Here is a 13,405-nt window from a genome sequence, read left to right as displayed (position 1 = left end):
TAATAGCCATCTGACAGATGTAAGGTGACATCTTACTGTGGTTTTGATTTGCATTTCCCTGATGATTAGTGATGTTAAGCATCTGTTCATGTGCCTATTGACCATATGTATGTCCTCAGAATAACACCTATTTAGTTCCTCTGCCCATTTTTAAATTGCATTTTTTTTTTTTTTTTACATTAAGTTGTTTGAGTTCTTACATATTTTGGATATCAACCCCTTATTGGATATATAACTGACAATGGTCTTCTCTCATTCAGTAGACAGCCTTTTTGTTTTGTCAATGATTTCCTTCACTGTACAAAAGCTTTATAGCTTGACTTGGTCCCATTTGTTTATTTTTGCTTTAGTTGCCCTTGCCTGAAGAGACGTTACCAAAAAATATTGCTAACATTGATGTGAAAGAGCATACTGTCTATGTTTTTTTCTGGGAGATTCATGGTTTCAGATCTTACATTTAAGTCTTAATCCATTTTGAGGTTTTTTTTGTTTTTGTTTTTGTGTGTGTGTGTACGTGTGTGTGTGTGTGTTTGTATATGGTGTGAGAAAATGGTCTAGTTTTATTCTTTCATATGAAGCTGTCCAGTTTTCCTAATGCTACTTATTGAACAAACTGTCTTTTCTGCACTGTATATTTTTGCCTTCTTTGTTGTAGATTAATTAACCTTATATGTGTGTGTTTGTTTCTGGGCTCTCTATTCTATTCCATGGATCTATGTGTCTGTTTTTGTACCAGTACCAATACTGTTTTGTAGTAGAGCTGAAGTCTGGGAGCATGATATCTCTAGCTTTGTTCTTTCTCAGGATTGCTTTGTTTATTCAAGATCTTTTGTGGTTCCATACAAGTTTTAGAATTATTTGCTCTATTTCTGTGAAAAATGGCATTGGTATTTTGATAAGGATTGCAGTGAATCTATAGATTGCTTTGGATCATATGGACATTTTATCAATATTCTTTCAATCCATGAACACAGAATATCTTTCCATTTATTTGTATCATCATTTTTTTTCCTCAATATCTTACAGATTTCAGAGTACAGGTCTCTCGCCTCCTTGGTTAAATTTATTCCTAGACGTCTTATTCTTTTTGATGCAATTGTAAATTATACTGTGTTCTTGATTTCTTTTTCCAATAGTTCATTATTAGTGTATAGAAATCCAACAGATTTCTGAATATTAATTTTGTATCCTGCAACTTTACCGAATTCATTTATTAGTTTTAATAGTTTTTTGGTGGTGTCTTTAGGATTTTCTACATAAAGTATTATGTCATTTGCAAATAGTAACAGTTTACTTCTTCCCTTCCAATTTGGGTTACTTTTATTTTTCTTATCTGATTACTGTGACTAGGACTTCTAATAGTATGTTGAATAAAAGTGTCAAGAGTGAGTCTCCTTGACTTATTCCTTTCAGCTTTTTACTGCTGAGTATAATATTAGCTATGGGTTTATCATAAATGGCCTTTATTATGTTGAGCTACATTCCCTCCATACGACTTTGTTGAGAGCTCTTATCATAAATACAAGTTGAATTTCTTCAGATGCTTTTTCTGCATCTATTGAGATGATCATGTAATTTTTATCCTTCATTTTGTTAATGTAGCATATCATGCTGTTTGATTTACAGTTAATGAACCATCCTTGCATCCCTGCAATAAATCCCACTTAATCATGGTGTATGATCCTCTTACTGTATTGTTGAATTTGTTTTGCTAATACTTTCTTGAATTTTTCATCTATGTTCATCATGATAATTGAGCTGTAACGTTCTTTTTATAGTGTCTTTAGTTTTGGTATCAGTGTGATGTTGGCCTCGTAGGATGAGTTTGGAAGTGTTCCCTCTTCAATTTTTTTGGAATAGTTTGAGAAGGATAGGTGTTAACTCTTCTTTAAAAGTTTGATAGAGTTCATCTGTGAAGCCATCAAGCCCTGGACTTTTGTTGGGAGTTTTGAAAATTACTGATTCAATTTTGTTACTCATAATTGGCCTGTTCAGATTTTCTATTTCTTCCTGAGTCAGTTTTAGGAGATTGTATGTTTCTAGGAATTTATCCATTTCTTCCACTTTGTCCAATTTGTTGGTGTACAACTGTTCATTGTATTCTCTTGTGATTGTTTGTATTTCTGTGATATCAGTTGTAATTTCTTCCCTTTCATTTCTAATTTTAATAATTTGGGCCCTCTTTTTTTCTTAATGAGTCTGACTGAAGACTTAGCAACTTTGTTTTCAAAACACAGCTCTCAGTTTCATTCACTTTTTCTATTGTTTTTTAAATCTCTTTTTTTTCTCTCTGATTTTTACTATTTCCTTCCTTCTACTAACTTTAGGATTTGTTTTTTTCTAATTCCTTTAGGTATATAGTTAGTTGTTTATTTGATATTTTTCTTGTTTCTTGAGGTAAGCCTGTATTGCTATAAACTTCCTTCTGAGAACTACTTTGGCTGCATCTCATAGATTTTCAGTCATTGTGTTCCTATTTATTTTCATTCATCTCAAGGTATTTTTTAATTTCCTCTTAGCTTTATTCACTGACCAATTGGTTTTCCAGTAGCATACTGTTTAGCCTCCATGCCTTTTGTTTTTTCTATTTTTTTTCCCTGTAATTTCTGGTTTCATACCGTTGTGGTTGGAAAAGATGCTTGATGTTATTTTGATCTTCATATGTTTATTGAGACTTGTTTTGTGGCCTAACATGTGATCTACCCTGAAAATGTTTCATGTGCTCTTGAAAGAATGTATTCTGTTGTTTTGGATGGAATGTTCTGTATATATCTATTATCTGGTAGAATAATATACCTACATGCTTTCTTAGGTTTGCTTCAAAAGTTCATACCAAACACGTGTGTACCAATTTACATTCCCACCAACAGTGTAGAAGGGTTCCCCTTTATCCACACCCTCTCCAACATTTATTATTTGCAGACATTTTAATGATGGCCATTTTGACTGGTGTGAGGTGGTACTTCATTGTAGTTTTGATTACCATTTCTCTAATAATTAGCAATGTTGAGCATCTTTTCATGTACCAGGGGCCATCTTTGGAGAAATTGTCTATTTAGATATTCTGCCCTTTTTTGATAGTGAATTGTATGAGCTGTTTATATATTTTGGATATTAACCCCTTGTTCATTGCATCCCATTCCATAAGTTATCTTTTAGTTTTGTTAATGGCTTCCTTTGTGAAAAACCTTTTAAGTTTGATTAGGTACCATTTATTTATGTTTGCTTTGATTTATTTTGCCATGGGAGACTGATCTAAGAAGATCTGCTACAATTTATGTCAGAGAATGTTTTATCTATGTTCTCTTCTAGCAGTTCTATGGTGCCATGTCTTATATTTAGGTCTTTAAACCATTTTAAGTTTATTTTTGTATACGGTGTGAGGGAGTGTTCTAATTTCATTGATTTTTCATGTAGCTGTACAGCTTTTCCAACACCACCTGCTGAAGAGACTGTCTTTTCCCCATTGTACATTCTTGCCTCCTTTGTTGAATATTAATTGACTGTAGATGTGTAGATTTATTTCTGGACTCTATTCTATTCCATTGACCTATATGTCTACTTTTGTGCCAATACTATGCTGTTTTGATTATTGTAGCTTTGTAGTATTGTCTGAAGTCTGGAAGTATTATGGCTCCAGCTTTGTTCTTTTTCTTCAGGATTGCTTTGACAATTCTGGGTCTTTTGTGGTTCCATATAAATTTTAGGATTATTTGTTCTAGTTCTGTGAAAAATATGATGGGTATTTTGTTAGGGATTGAAATAAATCTGTAGATTGCTTTGGGTAATATGACCATATTAACAGTATTAATTCTTCCAATAAAGAACATGGGATCTCTTTCCATTTCTTTGAATCATCTTCAATTTCCTTTACACGTGTTTTATAGTTTTCAGCATATAGGTATTTCACCTCCATGAAAGTTAATTCCTAGGTATTTTTTTTTTGACACAATTTTAAACAAGACTGTTTTTTAAATCTCTTTCTGATACTTCATTGTTAGTGTAAAGAAATGAAACAGATTTCTATGTGTTAATCTTGTATCTTGCTACCTTGCTGAACTCATTTATTCCAATAGATTTTGTGTGGAGTCTTGGGGCTTCTCTATATAGAGTATCATTTCATCTGCAAATAGTGACAGTTTTGCCTCTTCCCTTCCAATTTGGATACCTTTTATTTCTTTTCTTGTCTGATTGTTGTGGCTAGGATTTTGAATACTGTGTTGAATAGATGTGGTTAGAGTGAGCATCCTTGTCTTGTTCCAGATTTTAGTGGGAAGGCTTTCAGGTTTTCATCGTTGAGTATTATGTTGACTGTGGGTTTGTCATAAATAGCTTTTATTCTGTTGAGATATGTTCCCTCTATACCCACTTTGGTAAGAGGTTTTATTATGAATAGATGTTGAATTTTATCAATTCTTTTTCTGTGTCTATTGAGATGATCATATGGTTTTTGTTTTTTCTTCTGTTATGTGGTGTATCACATTGATTTGTGTATGTCAAACCATCCTTGTAACCCTGGAATGAATCCAACTTGATCATGGTACATGTTCCTTCTTATATATTGTTGATTTGATTTGCTAATATTTTGCTGAGGATTTTTGCATCTATATTCATCAAAGACAGTGATTTGTAATTTTATTTTTTTGTAGCATCTTTGTCTGGTTTTGGTATTAGAGTGATTGTGGCTTCATAGAAAATATTTGGAAGTGTTCTCTCTTCATTCTTTTGGAATATTTTGAGAAGGATAGGTATATGTTCTTCTTTGTATGTTTGGTAAAATTCCCCAGGGAAGCCTTCTTGCCCTGGAGTTTTGTTTGCAGGGAATTTTTTATTACAGATTCTATTTCACTTCTAGTTATTGGTCTGTTCAAATTCTGTTTCTTCTTGACTCAATTTTGGCAGGTTCTATATTTCTAGAAGCTTGTCAATTTCTTCTAGGTTGTCCAATTTGTCGACATATAACTGTTAATACTATTTTCTTATGATTTTTTGTATTTCTGTGGTACTGGTTATTTCTCCTCTTTCACTTCTTTTTTTGTTTTTATTTGGGTTCTCTCTCTTATCTTTTTAGTGAGCCTGGCTAGAGATTTGTCAATTTTATCTTTTCAAAAGATTTTATTGATCTTTTCTATTTTTTTTATCACTATTTTATTTCTTTTTTCTCTGGTCTTTATTTCCTTCTTTCTGCTGACTTTGGGATTTGTTTGTTTTTTTCTACTTCTTTTACACGGTAGGTTAGTTGTTTGCAATTTTTCTTGTTTCTTAAGGAAGGCCTGTATCACTATGAATTTCCCTCTTAGAACTGCTTTTGCTGCATCCCATAGATTTTGTTAGGTTGTATTTTCATTGTCATTTGTCTCAAGGTATTTTATGATTTCCTCTTTAATTGTTGACCCATTGGTTTATTTAAGTGATCTTCATCTTTTTATATTTTTGCCTTTCCTATTGTAGTTTTCTATTTCCTATAGATTCTTGATACTTTTTAGAGAAGGCCTTTGAATACTTCTTTTAGGTATTACTGTATTCTTCACTTTTTGCTTGTCTGAGAAATTCTTTCTCTCTCCTTCTATTCAAAATGATGATTTGCTGGGTAGAATATCCTTGGTTGCAAGCTTTTCCATTTCAGAATTTTGAATGTTATCATGCCACTCCCTTCTGGCCTGCAAAGTTTCTGCAGAGAAATCAGCTGATAGGCTTATGGGGTTTCCCTTGTAACTGACTCTGGTTTTCTCCTGTTGCCTTTAGAATCCTCTTTCTTTATCTTTTGCCATTTTAATTATAATATGTCTTGGTGTGAATCTGTTTATCTTGTTTGGGATCCTCTGTGCTTCCTGTACCTGGATACCTGTTTCCTTTAGGTTTGGGAAGTTTTCAGCCATAATTACTTCAAATATATTTTTGATTCCCTTCTCTCTCTCTTCTCCTTCTGGAACCCCTATTATGCATAAGTTGGCATGCATATGCCATTTGAATACCTGTTTCCTTTAGGTTTGGGAAGTTTTCAGCCATAATTACTTCAAATATATTTTTGTTTCCCTTCTCTCTCTCTTCTCCTTCTGGAACCCCTATTATGCATAAGTTGGCATGCATATGCCATTTGAATACCTGTTTCCTTTAGGTTTGGGAAGTTTTCAGCCATAATTACTTCAAATATATTTTTGTTTCCCTTCTCTCTCTCTTCTCCTTCTGGAACCCCTATTATGCATAAGTTGGCATGCATATGCATGAGATCCCATGGATCTCATATGTTGCCTTCTGGGTTTTTTTTTTTTTTTTTTTTTGTCTGTCTCCTGTTCTGATTGGGTGTTTTCCATTATTCTAACTTCCAGATGACTTATTCATTCTGTATCATTTATTCTGTTATTCATTGCTTCAACATTGGCTTTTATCTCAGCAAATAAGTTGTCTAATTTTTATTGGTTCCTCTTTATAATTTCCAGTTTCTTATTACAGTGATCTGCATTTCTACTGATAATCTTAATTCCTTTAGCATTTTTATTACCTCCTTTTTGAACTTAGGGTCTAGTAGCCTGGTGAGTTCTGTTTTATTATTTGTTCTTTCAGGATATTTCTCTTGTTCTTTTAATTGGGAGTAGTTCCTCTGCTTTTTCATTTAACTTAACTTTCTCTGTCTCTGTGACTTAAGGAGAAACAGTTTTCTACTGTGGTTTTGAAGGGGTGTTTTTATGTGGAAGTGTCCCTATATAGACTCTGTGAGTGAAGTGTGCTTGTGGAAGGGCTATTCTTGGTATGCATGCCAGTCATGTTTTTCCCCAATGTGTGCTGGCCATTATCTCCTTAAAAAAGTGTGCAATTGTTATTGTGGTGTCCAGAGCCTGGACCAGATGTTGGATGGGGCCTCCTCTTTGCTCCATGGCTGTCACAGCCCTGTTGGGGGTGGGATCTACTCCCCAGTTGTTGGATTACAAGCCCTAATAGTTGAGTTTGATAAGTGTGTACCTATAAGTGCATGTTCTATCCCAAAGGAAGTGAGCACTGAAACAAGTGAGGTCCATGTGGTCAGAGGGAATCTATGCATTGCCCATGCAGGCATCCACGGTTCTTCCATCAGCAGCCCAAAATTGTGTCCCCTTCTTTGTTGTGTTCATCCCATACCTAGTGCTAGGCTGGGGACTGGGGCTAGGGCACTATGACTGCAGGAAACAATGTGGTTTTGCTACCGCCTGGGACCTGGGCTGCCACTGTGGGATGGTTCCTCCCAGGACCTGTTTGCCCCTAATCCGACTCCAAGCTGGGGAGATGGGCAGAACTACAGTGCTCTTGCCAGGAAAGGAACCACTGCATATTCCTCCCCAGGGGCCATCTACTGGAGACCTGTGGTTCCATGACAGCACCTGGTGTGCACACCAGCAAAGTCCATCTGTGTGAGACCCACCACCACTGTTCACAAGCTGACAGTGGGCTCCAAGTTTTGGCCTAGACCACACCCAAGGCCCTCCTGGCTTTCTCTGTGCAGTTACACCAAGTCTTCTCCCAGGGCCTGAGACTCAGTGCCTAGCCACTGGGCATACTAGCAGCCCTGCCTGGCATGGGTTTTTGCTGGGAAGTGTGACAAGGTGGCAGCTGTCAGTGCCTGTCTTTCTCTACCCTAATTTCTAGCAAGCCAGCACATGCCCACTCAGTTGGAGCAGAGTCCAGACCCCTCCAGCCCCTCTGTCTGTCCCAGTGGACCTCGTAGCAGGCAGGGTAGCTTCCCAGGGTGAGGGCTTGCCCATGCCTCCTTCACAGATCCTCCCCAGGGGCACCAGTCCGTTTCTGATGCTTTTTTTTTTGGTCTTACCCAGTTATGTGGGAATCTTTTTTGCATCTTTGATTGTATAAGAGATATTCTGCCAATTCCCAGTTGGTTTTTTTGTGAGAATTGTTCTACTTTTGAGGTGTTTAAAACTGCACATCAAAAATATCAATGTATTTTCATATTAACTTTGCTTTAGATATATAAAATAGAGGTCAGGATTAGATCATGTCTGCTAGTATGATTATTGTTTCTTTTTTAAAAATAGAAATGACCAGTAAAATCAGGGAAAAACTGAAATTATATAGTTATTGGTCATGACTTAGGGACAAAAATGCTTGTCATTCAGTCAGGAGAAAATAAATGGAGGACGTGAACTGAAATAATATAACATTCTAGCTTTCATAAATTAGATTACTATAATGAGATAATGGATAAAATGTTATACTATGTTTCAAGCAATTTGCTTTTGGGCTATCTGGTGCCAAACAAAATTACTTCATGATTTTTGTGCAATGCACATGAGTCTACATTCTCCAGCTTTCACGGGTCACCATTTTAATAATATGTAACTAATATTATGTAAGCCTCCAAACTGAGTAAATGCAGAATTTTCAGTTTTTATCTCATCTTTCTTTAGCATCACTGATCTCCCTAAGGAATTGTTCAAAAGTTGCAGAAGTGTGTCATAGTTTCCCCCTTGTCACATCCTGCCAATGACCACTGCTACATATTTCTCACTCTACCTCTTTCCTTCTTATAACTAGGTTCTTTACTGTATTTTGCTCCAACCTAATTCCCTAATGCCCAGCCAGCTCCAAGTTGAAGTACAAAGATAGGTAGAAAGTTTAAAAATACTATAAGGAAATTACAGTGCTGTCACAAAGTACAGTGTATTCATATGTACACATACACACAATTGGTAATATACTATCTATAAAGTTTATGTTTTTTATCTCTAACAGTATACTGTGAACATTTCCCATACCATTAAATATGATCCAAATACATTATTTTAATGCCTACAAATTAGATCCTTTTTGTTGTTATAACTAAAAATGAGATGTGTATTATATACTTTAATCATTTTTTCAACTCTGATTTCATAAACTCTACTTTAGGACGAGGTAAGATAACATATGCTGGGAAACATATTTTCAATTGGCCAAGGTAAATATTTAATTTGTTACATTTGATATCACCAGTTTCAATCCTAAAAATAACTAAAATTAGCAATCAAGATTACTGTAATTTTTTTCAGAGCCTGTAATTGGTGTTCTGGTTCCTTGCTCATTTTTGTGTACGAAGAACAGTTAAGTGATAGGAATTGGTTCTATGTTGATCAGTATCCACACACAAAAGCAATAGCTCACCAAAACAAATGTACATTTAGAATTCCTAATCATTCCTCTAGCTATACTTATGAAAATAATAGGTAAATACAGACTTTGACAGAAGCTTAAAATGACAGATTTCTAATAAGTAGAAGAAATTGAGTCTACATTATCATGTTTACATTAATTGGTGGCAGAAGCCAGCTTTTCTAGTTTCTGGAATTTTTGTTTTTATACCACCATGTGGGTACCAAAATTTTTGTTATATATGCAGATGTTTGACCAACAAATCTAGTAATTCAAAATATATGGGGATTTTCTCCATTTTTAAAGGATATGTTGTCTTTATGAAATCTGTAAATTAATCTAGTTTGTCCTGTCCAAAAGATTTTCAGAGTTTCATTCTATTCAAAGAGTTGCAACATCTGAGCAGGAGAGATTCAATAACTGATTTGATTCTGAACAGGTTTATCTGAGGAAATTTCACACATTTCTGTAGATTTTTTAAAATTATCTTTTCGTAAGTATATGTATTTCAAATCTGAGCCTGTGTTCTGCAGAACAATATTGGCTGATCAATGTGTTATTTTGGAGTCATTATACTGGAGTTTATTTCTTGTAAAAATACTTATATATTATTTCTTATTGCTATTAAGGAGTTTGTGAAAAGAAAGGATAAAATTAAGTAATTAAAAGTGTCACAGTTCAACTTAAGTTTACAATTAAGAATTCTATGTTTGCTTGGAAAAATAAGATATAAAATTGCACTTTGGTTACTGGTATGAGATGAGACTTGGTGTGAAAGTCATTTAAGAAAAGTGAAAAAGCAATAAAACTCCAGCTGTTTGGTTAGGAAAGGTTTATTAGAACTGCCTCAAACTCAGTCAAACCAATAGCCAGAGTTCTTCATGGACCACACTGTGGCTGATATAATTGAAAGTTTATTTCTAATGTATATTGTCCATTTGAAAAGTATATGTGAAACCAACACTAATATTCTCCATCCTGTATGTAATCATAAATGAAAGATAAAGACTTCCAATATTTTTAGAGATTAAAAATAGTATATTTTTTATCCTCACTTTTTCAGAGTTCCATTTAATCATGCAAATAACTTGCTTAAGAGTGCAAGGTATAGGGTCAGTTAACTTTCACCTTGCTCTTGGAGTTTGGGGAGAAAAACTGCAGTTTTGAGTAAGGGAGGACATGCCTGGGTGTAACAAAAGCCAAAAGGTGGATGATAGCATAGCTATGTACACTATGAAAAAAAAAGATTTTTAATATTTGTTCTGGTTACAGATAAGATACATATTCACTGTTATTCAACATTTTCAAAAATAAAAGTATTTTAGAGAAGAAATCATGCCCATTTTGCTCAGAAACTCCCCATGTTTCCTGATGTGGAAAACTGAGTGATTGCTTACAGTGTCAGGTATTTTAGAGGAAGAGAAAGGCTTGAGGAGGATAAACAAATAATAAGGGAATTATTTGGAGGAGGTCAGCTTACTTTCTTATGCTGATATATAAGGAGATGTAGTTTTCACTGATATTTTCACTAATTAGAAACTATAAGAGTGTTACACTAATCTAAATTTACATTAACCATTTAAGTAATGACAAAGACAGTCTGTAAAGCATCACTACTGTCATCTATCCTGTTTCACAGTGGCACAAATCTAAATTATCACAGTTGGGTCAGTCAGTGATCAAAAAGAGAAAAACACATAACAATATTAAAACAAACTCATGCAAACCCATAGGTGCAATGTTCAAAAGAGAGGGTTTTTTCCCATTGTCATGCACAGAAAAATTTTAAAAATAGTTTCATTTAGAGCTTTTAATATCAATATGCTTTAATAAATGCATTCATTTTCATTCATTTCTAGGACCTAAACAAGACAAAGTATGTCACAGAGCTGGAATTTACTGAGCAAATTTGGAGTCAACATGTTATTTATATATTAAGGTTGAGCTTCAAAGTACTGAGTCATTTATTTAAACCAGTGTGTGTGTGTGTGTGTGTGTGAGTGTGAGTGTGTGTGCATGAGAATTTTCTGTGTAATTTAAGATACCTCCAACTTGATGATTTAAGAACAGGAATCTTCACAGTAAATCTATATACTGTCTACAAAGCTTTATAACATTCCATTTGATTGCACTTTACAAAATAAACATTATAATATATTCCAATGTCATCTGAATTACAAACAATTAGCTAGCATCAGATTTTCACATTATGGGAGGTGAATAGTACTATGTACTTTGCACTAAGTCATCTTTTTTGGTTGGTCATTCAGAAGCATGCATACCTAAAACTCAACCAGTGATTGGCTTAATTTTTATAGAAAAATCATTTTAGGTGAGTGCAGAGAGGTGAATTATAATGCTTGATTGATAACAAAAGTCATGACAATAAATTTTCCAGGTGAAGGAGTCAAGCATAGGTTTTTATTTAAAATGCTGAAAGGAAGGCATTAAGAGCAAGAAAGACTGTGGGTCATTTTTTAATGAACCATGTGTTATGGTTGACATCTCTTAAAAAAAAAAAGGGAGTAACTTTGTAATCAATTCAAAAATTACCTTAAAAGTGAGACACTATGAACTTAACCTTTACAAAAAGTATATAATGGAGAAGACATCTATTTTTTAAATCATTTTTGTGAAATATCACCTTTGAAGTTACAGCTGTGCAAAATGCCAACCTGAAATGTTGGGTTAAATGACTTAGCCAAACAATGTAACTCGACAGCATTTCCCTTTGCAACAACAGATGCACAGCTAAGCATTAATCTCTAAACAGGATCAAGAGAGTAATGATGAAATGTGAACTTTCTCAGGGTTTTTTACTTCTGGACAAGTAGTATCAATGTTACACTTAGAAATAAATTGGTTTATTGGAATACAACATGTTAGTCGTTTCAAAAAATTTGTAGTAGAACATTTTCTTAAAACAAACCTTACAAAAACCCCAATATGTGATTAAGTGAGATAGAATTCCAAAAGACCCCTCCCCGCAACCTCTTTCTCCCTAGATACTTTTCTCTGCTAAACACCAAGGAAGCATACTTGGGAGCCCCTGAGACTACACTGATACCAATGAGAGCGACTCTCAGTTTTAAAACTTTCTCCATATCCTCAGCCCCCAAATCTTTTCCTGTCTTTCTACCAATGAAAATATGTTTTTCAATTTATGTTGCTGTGAGGTCCAGGACAACTACTCAAGACACATTGTGGAAAAGATTATTGAAGGAGCTGAAGGGAGACTGAGGATCCTGATGGTTGTCTCCTGTAAGATACCCTCAATGAGATGATTGGAAGGTGGCTTTGAGTTTACATGTGCTGCTGAAGTTGAAAGGATTGACCTCCACATGTCCCCTTCCAACTGACTTAAGAAAGTAGACTACTACCAAGTCTAAGACTGAAGTTGGAGGAATACAGTATTAAGTGACTGTTCTCCATGAATCCAGTTCTGAAATGCAAAAACCATTAGGAGCATTCTGGGAAGCTTCAGCTGGAGGAAATACGCTACCCTGTAAAAAGACAATCTTAAGACCTTCAGGTTGGACAGGTCACATGTAGACATTATGAACGATAGCCTGGTTGAACAGCCAGTTAGGAGTGAGTCATCTTGAATGTGTTAATGAGGCAAACCTTCAGACTGCAGCCACATCAACATCTGATGACAATCCTATGAGACACCTCAAGTGAGAACTTCCTGCCCAACTTTTCTCAAGTTCTTATCTACAAAATTCTGAGCTTAAAAAAGTAGTTATAAGGCACTGAGTTGTGAGGTAATTTGATATATAGCAAGAATCATTGGAACAGCAATTTTCAGTCATATCTGCTTATATGAGCATAAAAATAATAATGTTATGTGCATATAAAATAAAGTAAATAATGAGATATTTGGTCACAAACTTGAGTTAATACAGATTCTGAATTTAATGATTGCATTTCACTTTAAACCCTATAGTTGATAAGATAAAATGATGTCAAGGTGTCAAATTTGGTTTCTATCACTTGACCTAGGGAAACACACCATTCAAGAGGGACAGATTCTCCTGGTTCTACATTCTGAGGGAAACTGACTTACATCAATCCCTAAATAATAGAATTTAAGCAATGTGCACTCATTTATTCAGCAAATATTTTTGAGGACTATTAAAAGCCAGATATTATGTTAGTAACTTTGTTTAAAATGAACAGTATCCTTTTCTATTGGAGCTTACAACTTTGGAGTTATGGGAGTCAGAATTCATTTATAGCATCTTTTATTTTTAAATTATTCAGACTCAGTGAAAAATTTGAAGTACAG

This window comes from Balaenoptera physalus (genome assembly GCF_965194825.1).
Source record: "Balaenoptera physalus genome assembly, chromosome: 4".
In the NCBI taxonomy this organism is placed as follows: domain Eukaryota; kingdom Metazoa; phylum Chordata; class Mammalia; order Artiodactyla; family Balaenopteridae; genus Balaenoptera; species Balaenoptera physalus.
The sequence above is the reverse complement of the archived record's forward strand: the minus strand, read 5'-3'. Positions refer to the sequence as shown.